Source organism: Polistes canadensis, unplaced genomic scaffold, assembly GCF_001313835.1.
Source record: "Polistes canadensis isolate GaletaPanama2010 unplaced genomic scaffold, ASM131383v1 scaffold_203, whole genome shotgun sequence".
Taxonomy (NCBI): Eukaryota; Metazoa; Arthropoda; class Insecta; order Hymenoptera; family Vespidae; genus Polistes; species Polistes canadensis.
In genome coordinates this window covers 273,706-286,792 of record NW_014569750.1, presented here as the reverse complement: position 1 = coordinate 286,792, position 13,087 = coordinate 273,706, and the positions used below count along the sequence as shown (strand labels likewise).

The following is a 13,087-nucleotide window of genomic DNA, read 5'->3' as shown; positions in this document are numbered from 1 at the left end:
ATGAATTAATTGCAAAGAATACAAAATCTTTACGATTGCTAATATTTCAATAATTAATTATAAAGAAATATCTTATGTACGCGAGATTATGCTTAGCACGATCGATGTTTAATCGAATGAAACAATTAAAATCGTTCAACAACGCGACACGCGATATTTTATTCACGTTTAATTTTATTTGGCACGACATCTTATCAATTAATTTTTGATAGAATAGAAAAAAAGATATAATAATAATAATAAAAAGATAACGTCCCCACCCCCTTATTTTTTGACTGTTATCTCGCTCTCGCATCGTTATCGTTCTAGCACGGTTAAGTGTGACGTATAACATCACTCGCAGCCCCCTTCCTCCTCCCTTTTCTTCCCCATTCACCCGCTTAACATCCCTTAATGATAATTTATTTATAATTATCTTATATGAACACTTATGATATTAAACCCTCTTACCGATTAATAGAAAAGGAAGGCTTACTCTCCTATTTTCTCTCTCATTCTTTCTCTTATTCATGCATTCTAATTTCCCTGTTTTTTTTTTCTCTTTTTTTTTTCTTTTTGAAGAAGAATTATTTAAACGAAAGGGAAAGATGGAGGGTGGGAGAGAGAGAGAGAGAGAGAGAGAGAGAAAGAGAAAAAAGACACACACGCATGCATGCATATAATTTCTTTCCATCATTCTATGTTTTTTTTGTTGTTATCTTTTCGAATATCATAAAGTAATGTACTTTACTTTTAATAGTAGTCAACATTATCATTATTATTACTGTTATTATAATTATTATCATCATTATCATTATCATTATTACTAATAATCATTGTCATCGTCGTCGTCGTTGTTGTCGTCAATGATTTATCGAGAAATATTATTAAGACCAACGCAATTTAGTCATTTATATTCGTATTTTTATTTATCTAAATGAAGCACCACAAAATATGCATGACCATTCTTCTCTACTTGCTATTATTCAATTTATTTTTCTATTTTTTTTTCTTCTTGAAAATCGATAAAATTGATTGAGGAATCACTCGACGACTACGACGAAGGTCTTCTTTGTGTGTTCTCGTTGTTCTACCCGTTTGATAGCTGTTTAAACGGTTTTCTTTCTATTCGCATTATGCGAATATTCTTATCCTCTTTCTTTCTTTCTTTCTTCTATATAATCTTATAAATACTAATTAATCTATATATATTTATAGATATATATAGATACTTTTCTATCTTATATCGTACACATCTTACGCACATATATGAATATGATTAATTTATGTATTTATATATCGTCAATGTTCTCAGCCAAAAAATCACTAACTAAAATTTATGCTAATCTGAATTATTGCTCGCGTAGAACAAATTTCTAAATAAGAAAACCAATGCTTTCTACTATGTTTTATCTCTGTAACAGAACATATAGTGAGTTTTATCTTGACTGGTTTATTAAATATTAAGTTAGTTAAGAAATTGTTTGTTAGTAACTTTTGCTCGAACATAAACGATATATATTTATATGCTGCACCTAACACTAGCGATCGTATGATATATATATATATATATATATATAATATATTTAATATTTTCTCTCTTTCTTTCTCTCACTCTCTCTTTTACCATAATATCGTAAGCATGGGTTTCCATGTGCGTTCTCTGTATATGATCATCTTCGTGTGTATATAATATTTATAACGTACAACGAATTTTCTATAAGTAAACATCCGTTTTACTATCACTCACTCGTATTTTCTCTCATACACATTCATTCAATCTCGTGTAATCATTTTGTTTAATTACATGCATATCGTATATTTTTCGCGTTCATTTTTATTTATTTATATATTTATATTTGTATTTATATTCGTATATATCTATATATATATATATATATATATTTAATTATTTATGTATATATTTATAGCGTGCGTCACTTAGAACACTATGAGGTTTACCTTAACAAATGACAGAGATCGTTTTTACATACGGCGAAATATCGATGCAAATCGGTAGGTGATAAGGGGGGGGAGGGAAGTAAGCGAGGAGATAGTAGTTGAATTGAAAACATTGTCGCGCTTCCTAATTATTTTTTTTTCTTCATCTTCACATTCCTTTTTTTTCTTAATTGACACCGTGCCACGCATTACATCTATTATAAATATATTTCCTTATATTTTTATCAGCAATACGCGTTGCTTCAAGAATGGAGAATTAGAAAAAGACAACAACAAAAAATAATATAGAAATCCAAAGCAATATCGAGCTGAAATAAAGAACAATGTTTTCCGAAATAAAAGGCTATCTCTTCGTAAAAATAATCGAACATATAATATCGATGATAATAAAATACGATGATACTGATTTCGATCGAGAAATCGTAAATATCCTTTTGTTAAATTTGTCGTTGTTATTTCATCGATCTTGTCCAGTACTAGTCCTTTATTTTTCATATTCTTCTTACCTATTCTCTCATTGTTTTATTTAATTTATTTATTTTTTGTTTTTCATATTGAAGTATCCAACCTCCTTCTCGAGAAGAATGAATAGGACGAGAAGGAGGATGAAAAGGACTAGGTAGGAAAAAATGAGGGAGAGGAGTGAGAGAGGATAAGGGTTGAAGAGATAGACACGCCCTTCCCGTTAATTATTCATTGCGTCACAATTGCACTAACGTAAAGTTGTATTTTTGAAGTATGCGTATCGTCGTGGTCTGACATAGTTATGTCTAAATCTTATCACAAGTGCTCGATCCATCCTTGCATCCTCGACAATCGGACAGTCTGAAACATAAATTAATATCATCAAATAGTCATTAAATATATAATTATTATGAACATTTTATATATAGATTGTTTATTGTGAAAGTGGTGCAAATCGTTCATTTATTGTCATACTAAATGCATTTGAAATTGTCAAAGTTTAAAAAAAAATCGTATAATCCGAAGATACTGTGATTCGACAAAAAGCATTGCTCTTCGATATCATATGATCGAGGTAACGTGTACACCTGCGAAAATACAAACCGAATTCGTTATCGTTTTAACTAGTTGAAAAAAAAAAAGTGCGAGTAACGTCGATACGAAAACGCCTCTTTATTTCAAAGTTATTATCGATACGCATATGTAATGTAAGTATTATTAGCCTATGCCTTTCGTGAAAAGGGAGCCACTTGTCTAAACACCAGATTTTCTAAACTTCCTACGATGTTCCGCGAAAAGTTAAACTCGCGTATATCATTGAAATGAGAATTTTCGAACGATGCAATAAACTTAGATGCTATTTCACTATTACCAACAATTTTTCTAATATTATTTATCAGAGAGAGCCAACCCCAAGACAAAAATTCGTCCCACGCGAAACATAAAATTGACAATAACGTTCTTGGTTTGTAAATTGACAAAAAAGAAAAACAAAAAATGATTAAATACATTTTTCATTACCGACAATTTTTCTTTCTTATTACGCAACGAACAGAACAGAGGGGAAAGACAAAAGAAAGATGGAACGCGAGTAAAAAAGAGAAAGAGAAAGAAAAAGAAAAAGAAAAAAAAAGGAAAAATAGAATGGAAACTAAAAATAAGAACGGAAATGAGAGAAATTTCAGAAAAGAGTTCCGAGTTTCTTCTTTTGCTCGATTTGCTAGCGTAAGTCGTACCGGACGTTCCTCGGCATTCGTACGATAAAGACGCGAACCAAGAAGGGAATAGTCAAAAAAGGGAAAGAAAGAACGAAAGAAGAAGAAGAAGAAGGAGAAGGAGAACGGGATCGTTGAAACGGAAGCATTGTTTAGGAAGAACTCGATATATACTCGTGGAAAAGAGATGGAAGAGAAACGAATTCAAGCCCTTCCTACCAGTATCTACCACCCTCTCTCCCACCCTCTCTCCCATCCTCTCTCCCACCCTTGTTCCCATCTTCCTTTCCACTCCTCGTACTTTCTCATTCTCTATCTCTCCTTCTCTCTACTATAGCAAACGTGATTTACATGCACGCCCCCAACAGTCCTAGTTCGCTTTTATCGTAGCACTTTTCGCGTAACCATACATACATACATATATGCACATATATACCTATAGGACTGGTACAGTTGAAAGCGTAGGAAGACAGGAATAAAGAGAGAGAGAGAGAGAGAACAACGAGGACAGACGGACGGACGGGGTTCGTTCGAAAATCCTGAAATTGGGTTTTACGTTTGGCACGTCATTACTTTGTTTATGAGCATAGGAACGCGTTGAGACAGGGAAGAATAAGTGTACCTCGTCGTTCGGGTCTAATATTTACCGGTCGGTCAAGCTCGTCGCGCCATTTTTTTAGGGGCTCGCGAAAAAAAAAAATGAAAAAATAGGGTTCAAAGCTATAGGACAAAAATGAACAAAGATGGAGGAAAATAATTCAAACGGAGGAAGAGAGAGGGGGTGTTTTACGTAGCAAAACGTTCCAATGAGAAGAGATCGTATCGTTGGAGGATCTGTGCCACACTTTGGCAAGAAACCAATAGCGAATAATTTCAACGTTTAGAAAGGACACGTTTCGTTTTATCCTTTTATTTTTTTTTTTTTATTTTTCTATCGTCATCGATAAAACTCCTTCGACAATATTTTTATTCGATTAATGTTCGTAAATGATAATAACATTTTGATTTGTAATCGGTAGCGTGCAAGCGACGAGTTCACCAAAATGGTCGGCAGCGAGGTTACCCAAAACGAATATCAAAGTTTATACTTTTACGGATTTTTTTCTGTACGAAATTAAATATTCATTTGATGGAGTATTTTTGAATATACCGTATTGTTCGTAAATGAAGTAAAAAATGGAAAATTGAAACGACAACAGGTATAATCATAAATATGAATATGATTAATTTTGGAAACTTTGCTCGGCTTTTATAAATCCATGTATTTCTCTCGTAATTAAAATAAAGTAACTAAATGAGAAACGGCGGGTGCCGTAAGTGCGATAAATGTGTACTAATAAATCGAATTCTCGCGTATTCCCGGTGGTATTATCGAGAGAGACGAATAATTGCAACGCCTTACGAAGAATCCACTTCGCGTTCTTCATTACGAACAGCTGAGTGAGAGATAAGATTTAATGGTTCGTTAAATGGCACTCCGTCTCTCTTCCTTTCTCCCTCATTCTCTCTCTCTCTCTCTCTCTCGCTCTCTCTTTCATTCTTTCTTTTACTTTCAAAAACAATCCGATATGCTATCGGATCTACTCTTCGTTCATGAAGTTATCCATACAGTTCTAGCGATAGAAACGATATTTAGACGTCTCGAAATAGATACTCAAATTATTTTTGCCTTTATACGAATCAAAATTATAACCATGTCCTATTTTCTCCTTTCTTTAATAAACTTAGATCAAATTGTATGATTTTCATTTGAATTCTAATCTTTCAATTTAATTACGATTTCTATCTCAATATAATTGAAGACAACTTTGTATGTGTTTTTTCAATAAATTTAAACTTCGATTATATATAAGAAAAAGTATGATCTCGTGATATATCAATTAGATAATTTTTCGTCTAATGAACGGTTCGTTATAAATAAATATGCATCCATATTTGTTTAACTATTGTATTTCCATGATTTGGTCGTAGTAGTCGCATATACTAAAATCAATCACTCAAATTCTTTCTTCTTATTCTTCTTCTTTTCCTTTTACTTTTTCTTTTACTAAGAAGAAACCCGTTTGTATTCGCGTCGCGATTTAGAACGACTGGCCGTTGAAAGGAAAAGCACTTAGGTTTGCGGAAACAGGAAGAAGGAAGAGAAATTCCTAAAAGAGAATGGAGAAAAGTAGTAAAAGGTAGATATAGAAGCGTTCGAGTATCTTGTCGTTTCGTATCGAACATTCTGTTAATATACGTATACACAGATACAAGCGCGTAAAAAGTCTGTGAACGTTACGGATTAAGTTTTAACAAAGATTTAACCATTTGAAAGAGCAAAAAAAAAAAAAAAAGACCGATGGACAACGGCACTCTCCTTGGTAATCGCTTTCCGATTTCGATTTCAACGACGTTTCAGATATTTTTATATTATTTTTTTTTTTATTTTCATCGTACCATTTCTTTTACTCCAAATCCACACCGATTCGTAATTATAATATTTAGTCGTTAATCGATAGATGTTAAATTATCCTTGTTCTCGTTACGCGCTATCGCAAATTTGAATAATCAAACTAAATAACAAAAGGTGTATTATCCGTCAAGATTGACTAATTGTAGCAAACATCGATAAAACGTGTCTACTTCCTTTCCGAAGGGGAAAAATCTAATATTAGTCATGTCCTTTCTTTCTTCCTTATTTCTTTTTTTTTTTATCTTTCGCGGCATTGCTCGAGTCCTATCAGATTTCGGTAGATTTAGATGGCGAATGATGTAGAGTAGAAAGAAGAATGGTTGAGAGAATCCCTACTACGAGCACTTTCCCAAACTTTCTCACATAAGCAGCCACATAACATAGACATACATAGGTGTGGATATATATGTGCTTTATCTCACACGTTCAAAGACCATACACGTTCCGTTTTCGTTGCAGAATGAAAGATCGTGCGTCGATGGTAAAACGTACCCCCCTCAAACACCCTCTGCTTCCTGCTAATGGATTCTGCACTCTGATTTCACCTACTCTTTCTTTCTTTCTTTCTATCTTTCTTTCTATCTTTCTTTCTCTTTCCCTCCTTTTTCATTTCTTCTATTTTTCTTTTTTTTCTTTTCCATCGTCCACTCAAATTCATACTCATTCGTTTATGATTTTTAGCCATTGTATTAAATCCATAATACGTTCGAAATGAATCTCCTACGCGAATATATTTAATTCAAAATTTTGTAGTCAGATTTTTGATGGGAGGAAAATTTTTATAAATTATTTTGTTCATGTTTGATGCGATAAAAAAAAAAGATTTAGCGGTAACGTACACTAATCTATCTTCGAAATATCATCGATAAAACTGTTCCAATTCATTTTCTTTTTAGGCAATTTCAGGGACGTCTCTCTATAGAAAATATCGAGGACAGATTCAAATATACGAAGCATCGTTTGATTTTAATCTAAAAAAGTAGGCGACGCCATTCTTCCAGCAACTAAAGAGAGAGAGAGTGAATAGTAGTGGTTGTGTGCATATGTGTGGGTATGTGTGGGTATGTGAGAGATACAAATAGGCAGAAAGAGAGCACAGTTTTTAATATTTTTAATTTTCGCTTGGAAAGCGTCGTTTTTATATGTCCTGACATGTACACGCGTACACGCGAACACGTACGGACATACATATAAATTCACATTTACAAAAGGACACATTAAAAGCGAATCTGTACTAGAGGATACGAATACGCGCATTTAAACGGGGAATGGAAAAAAAATAGCCTGGGTATATACGTTTCCGATGTATGATCTGCCAATTGATATATATATATATATAGATATGTATGTATGGGTATATAAAGCAAACTCGAGCAAAAATGTCGAGGCTGATTGAATTAGATTGAGATACGCGTTGTTAAAAAACGTCCAACGAGGGCGTACATATATAGTAACGCGCAGGTAGATGAACCGAATAGAAGACAATTTATAGCTGAAAAAGTTTTCGTTACGTATTTGGTGTGTTAGCTCTCTTTTATCGTTAGTTAACTTAGATATTACGCACTAAATTCAGCGATTTCGCGTTTAGCAAATTCTCAGATTACGATTTCCTCTATGCTTTCGTATCTTAAAGGAACTTAATGACGGTATAACGAATGCACTCCCACGTTAAAGTTGTTATCATCTAATCAAGTTTTTCTTCTTCAAGAAAAATGAAGAAAAAAGAAAAGATATTTTTTGGAGATTGCACAAGTTGAAAAAAAAAAAAAGAAGACTCAATACGGTGAAGATTTGGTAAAAGAGAAAAAGTGGTAGGGTGGATTAGCGCCATCACTATTACTCGAACGGGGGTTGATGTCCCACGTAGACGTTTGACATCGGCTTGTACAGGTTGCGGTAGAATAGAAAGAAAAAAAAAAAGAAAAAGAGAGAGAGAGATGCTTTCGAGGGAAAGAAAAAAGAAGACCGAGAGAAGCCTGCCTGCCTGCCTGCTCGTGGCGGTTTGCGAGGGTGGTTTGGTGGGGGTGGTTTGGTGGAGGTGGCCACGTGGCGCCGCGGCGCGCCGTTCCGGCGCCGACCTCCCGCACGTTCCTCCCTCACGTTCCTCCCCCACGTTCCAAAGACCAGACGACCCATAAGACCCTACCGTCCTTCTTCCCTTTTGACTTTAGAGAAGGAAGCATTCTTCTATCGACCTTGCCTTCTTCTTCTTCTTCTTCTTCTTCTTCTTCTTATTCTTTACCTTATATTCCGAACTTTGGAAAGGTTCGTTCTTTGCGTTATCTTTTCATTTAGGATTAATCCTTTCGCGAGGAAAAATATCATTACATTGACATAATACCGGTTGTTAATTGGTCGAAATTGTCGCACGGTGCTTACGTTTACCATCGTAAGTTAACGTCGACGAAGCCGTCAGTCTGACGAATTTATAGCTCGCCGGTTGATCGTACACGGGGTGGAGTTAAAGGGGGTTTTCGTCAGCCCATCGATACTACTACCGAAACTCCGAGTTCTCGAGCAGCAGGCTGGAGCCTGACTAAGTGAACGTATCGATTTCCTACAGCTAGTAGTAGTAAAGTGTAGATAGAAAAAGGGAGAATAAGTAGAAGTAGAAGGAAGAAGTAGTAATCGTGATTCAACCTTTCGATTCGACCATTTTCATACATCAGCTAGCTACGAGCGTATTTCGCGACATTTTTCGAAATTTCATGGCCACTCTCTCGTATAGCAGCAGATATCCAATGATACTCGAAAAAGGGACAAAGAATACTGCCGTTAAAAAGTACGTCATTGTTCTTTATCGAAAAAGAGAGACAAATGCAGGCAGGAAGGAGAAAAAGAAGAAGATTCCGAAAGACGACCTTGGTTCGGTCCAAGTAATCTACCGAAAAATGCTACTCCCTGAAACTTGGATTAGCTCGATCACGATGCTAGTTCCTTACAAATAGAATGACCGATAGATCATTTCAAAACTTTCATCATTTACTCGAAACTTTTTCTAATGTCAAATATTTCATCGAATTGGATATATTCGCGTACCTAAAATAGATAGATAGGAAATTTATATAATAGTATACATTGGTGCAATCATTTTTCATCTTAAAAATCTTTCACCGATGCGTAACTTGAATTAATTGAAAAAAGAAAAGAAAACAAAAATATCTACCAGTTTCGATAATTTATCAATGAGTTTCCACGAAGATGATTTTGATCTAGACACGGATGAATGAATTAACGGAAGGAAGAAAGAAAGAAAGAAAGAAAAAAGCAAGGATATTTCTTAAGTGGAACGAGACGTCGATGAGTCGGACGGGATCGTAGTAGCAGGAGAAAAAAGAATGCCACGGATCGGACTCGGTCCGTTCCTTCGAGTTTTCACCCCCGCACGGTGCTCGCCATTTTTATGGTTACGTCAGCATGTTTCACTTGCCGACTCTGAAAGTTTTCGTTCGGCGACAAGATATTTCAAGTGGTTGGTTGGTTGGTTTGGTTGGTCGGTCGGTCGGTCGGTCGGTTGCTTGCTTGCTCGGTTCTTCGTTCCAAACTGAAATATTGGACGGTTCTTTCTTGCAGCCGCGTGTTTCTACTTCCCAGATACCACCCCCACCAACCCTCTCTCTCTCTCTCTCTTTCTCTCTCTTTCACTCTATCGCGTATCACGTCATCCGGCATCTCACGCGCCCTTCTTTTTCCAACCCCTCGTATACTTATTCTCTTTTTCTTTCCCCATCTCCGTTTCCTGTCATCCCCTTCTTCATCTTCATCTTCTTGTTCTTCTTCTTGTTCTTCTTCTTCTTCTTCTTCTTCTTCTTCTTCTCCTCTTCAACATCAAAAGAGAAAAATTCTCCATTTTACCTTCCCGGCGCCTTCTTCCTCTCTCTTTTAAAGGAAAGAACTTTTTCACGACTTACGACATAACGCGCATTAAGAGGAAACCACCACGCCTAACTATCCATGAATGAATTACATTCCTCTCCTGGCCCAAGCACACCGCTAATTTCGGAATCGCGACCCGAAAAAACATTGAAAGTGTCTATTAATTCGAGCGGACGGCAAAGCTTCGTTCCGCTTCGTAGATCTCGTAAGAAAAGTATACGAGGTAGAAGAAAAATGGAACATATAATAGAACATGTAATAATGATATTATAATAAAAAAAGGAAAAGAGATTATTTTTGGGAAAAAGAAAATTGATCAATTGTTGAAGTTTGAAAGAAGCGATAAAATGTAGGAAGTATTTTGAGAGAGAAAGAGAGAGAGAGAGAGATGTGTACAGTAGTTTTAATAATAACGATTATAATAATATTAGTAATAATGATATTAATAAGAAATGTGATAACAATCATGGTAATATAATGATAGTAATAGGAAAAGAGGATAAAATGAAATGTAACGAACGACTACGGTTGACTCGAGATATAATTTCAAATCTAATTCGAAATTGATTTCTTCGTCTCGCCATGTAGAACGAATTAAATTGGAACGTTTGCTAAGTAAACGCGTCTTTTTCTATGCCACGAGACTTTTGTTCATCCCTCTCTCTCTCTCTCTCTTTCTCTATCTCTCTTAGAATAACTAAAAGTAGTTACGAGTGTAGGTATCTCTTAACTATTTTCAATGATCGAAAAATAAAACGTCTCCCCGACGATAATTATTTTGAGATTATTTGGGAATTAAACTCGATAAAAAAAAACGACAAACAACGAACCAAAGTAGCAGACGTTTCAATCGAAATCAAAAACAAACATTAATTTATCATAAATGAATTTTCATCGAGTTCATTTAGAATATACACATAAGGTATGCTATTAAAGATCGTGTAAAAGGATTCGTTCGAAGAGTTCCAGAAGACTATTACATTTCTCCGAACCGAAATGTTCTATGAGAAAAGGATAGAGAGAGAAATAGAGGAATAGCCAAATAGGATGTAATACTGCATACGAGGCGTCGACATCTGAAAATACTCTACCGAAAATACGATTACTCGTTTGCCAGAAGATAATAGCCTCATTACTTTAGTCTGCCTCTTAATTCTCGGTCAATTCGATCTAGTCAATTACCAAAGTGAAACAGAAAGAGATAGATAGAGTAGAAGAAGAAGAAGAAGAAGAGATAGAAAAGGATTGTCAATGATGATCGATAATCTTCGATGAAACGAGAAATGGATTGCACATCCTCGACTTGGTTTTTCCTATTTCAAAAATCAAACGACTTCTTTTTTCTCATAATCGTGATAAGTTGCTGACTTATCGTTTAGGTTACGCGCGTACTCAAAGAAAAAGTAAAAGAAAGCGAAAGAGTGAGGGAAAATAAAAGAGATAAATAACGAGACCCCACGTACGGAGATTCTCGATCATTCTTCTTTGAGAGAGAGAGAGAGAGAAAGAGAGAGACAGGAGTTAAGAGGTTAAAGTTCACGTCGCATACATCGTTCTCGCGTCGAGATACCCAGCCTTCCTCCCTTCTTTTCCTTCTCTGTAAGTTGCTCTTTCGTGGAAAAGTCCGCGTTAGAAAGAGCTAATTGTGAGTAATAGATCGTCCCTTGGTCCAAATAGAGAATCGACCCTTCTCTACTAGCGATGCTAGACTACCTCGAATTGTCAAGCAAAGGAAATAAAAGATAACCTTACTATCTCTCTCTCTCTCTCTCTCTCTCTCTCTCTCTCTCTCTCTCTTTCTCTTATTTTCAGTAGGCCACGAACACTATGGAAAACTAAAATTGTCAGCCCTGACAGATCTACGAGCGTTGCCCTGATAAATTCAATTAAATAATTATACTTTTCTCTTCTTCTTCTTCTTCTTCTTCTTATTCTTATTCTTATTCTTCTTGTTCTTTTTGTTCTTCTTGTTCTTCTTGTTCTTATGTCGTAATTCGCGAAGCTCTCTCACTTTCTTCTCGTTTTCGGACACTTCGGTATATCGTCCCCTGCGAGAAAAGGAGACCTCTTGACATTTGGAAGGAACGAGAAGCCATTTCTGAAGTTTATAGCCGAGTCTTCTCTGATCGTACGACAACTACAACGACTACGACTACTACTACTACTACGAGAGACAGAGACAAGGTGAGGAAACTGAGAAAGGAAGACGACCAGAGCGGTTCGTCTTAATATAAAGCGAGTTGGTAAGTTTGGTGCAGCGAATAGGAAGCTAACTTATAATGCGATTTGTTTAATCGGCGCCAACTACTTTGTTCCGTCCGTTCGTCGTTTTCAGTAGTTCTTAAGAAGGAACGAGAAGGTATACTACCATCCCTTTCTATGCGATTCCTCTTTCAACCCCTATTTCAAAGCCCCTTTTTCAACAACTCTTTATCCAGTTTGACCTTTTATTCGCGCTATTAAAAAAATAGATATCACATAAATAGGCATCATCTCTTTTCTTTCGCGTTAGATATTTTCATTTGTCCAAATGCCCGATCATTTGAATAACTAACAAATCTTGTTATAATCTTCTGACTTATGTTTTACGACACAACATTTATGCATCCTATTCGAAGCTTAAACGATACGATTATGATCTATTTATATATTTACGTTCGTAACGCACAGAAGTCTGATGAAACGATGACAGAAAGTTTGCTTTTTACGGACTCTAAAATCGTAGTCATTCGGAAAAATTAAAAAAGCCGCGTATCAGGGACTCGTAAATTCTCCTTTACGACGATCGTAACTGTAAAAACTATCGAACAATCTGACTACATTCTCGCCGAAAGAGATTTTATATTATCCTTCCGGATAAACGAAATGTCTTCGATGTCAGATTTATTGAAATATTATCGCTCTTCGATCGATCATATCGATTATATATTTATCCAGTTAGATTTTTTTCTTCATTCGAGGCTCTATTTTCGATTAAAATCGTATTTATAAAATTATTATTCGGAAAATGTAATCGAACGATTCAATTACTGGCAAATCCATCGATTCTAAGCCATTCGAATATCGATTATTATATTTCGAATACTGATTTAATAACGATTAAAACGATTAATCTTTAACATCATTCCTACGGTAT

At 35.4% G+C, this 13,087-nt stretch overlaps 1 protein-coding gene across 3 annotated transcripts in view; it reads right to left on the bottom strand.

Moving 5' to 3' along the window:
* Positions 1 to 1,872: 1,872 nt before the first annotated feature.
* The window catches only part of LOC106789772 (forkhead box protein O-like), an 89,725-nt gene continuing 78,510 nt past the window's right edge, over positions 1,873 to 13,087 (bottom strand). For all 3 annotated transcript variants that reach the window (XM_014754251.1, XM_014754253.1, XM_014754252.1), the window contains one exon: positions 1,873 to 2,766. The gene's annotated coding sequence lies outside the window, so the exon portion shown is untranslated. The remainder of the gene's footprint in view (positions 2,767 to 13,087) is intronic.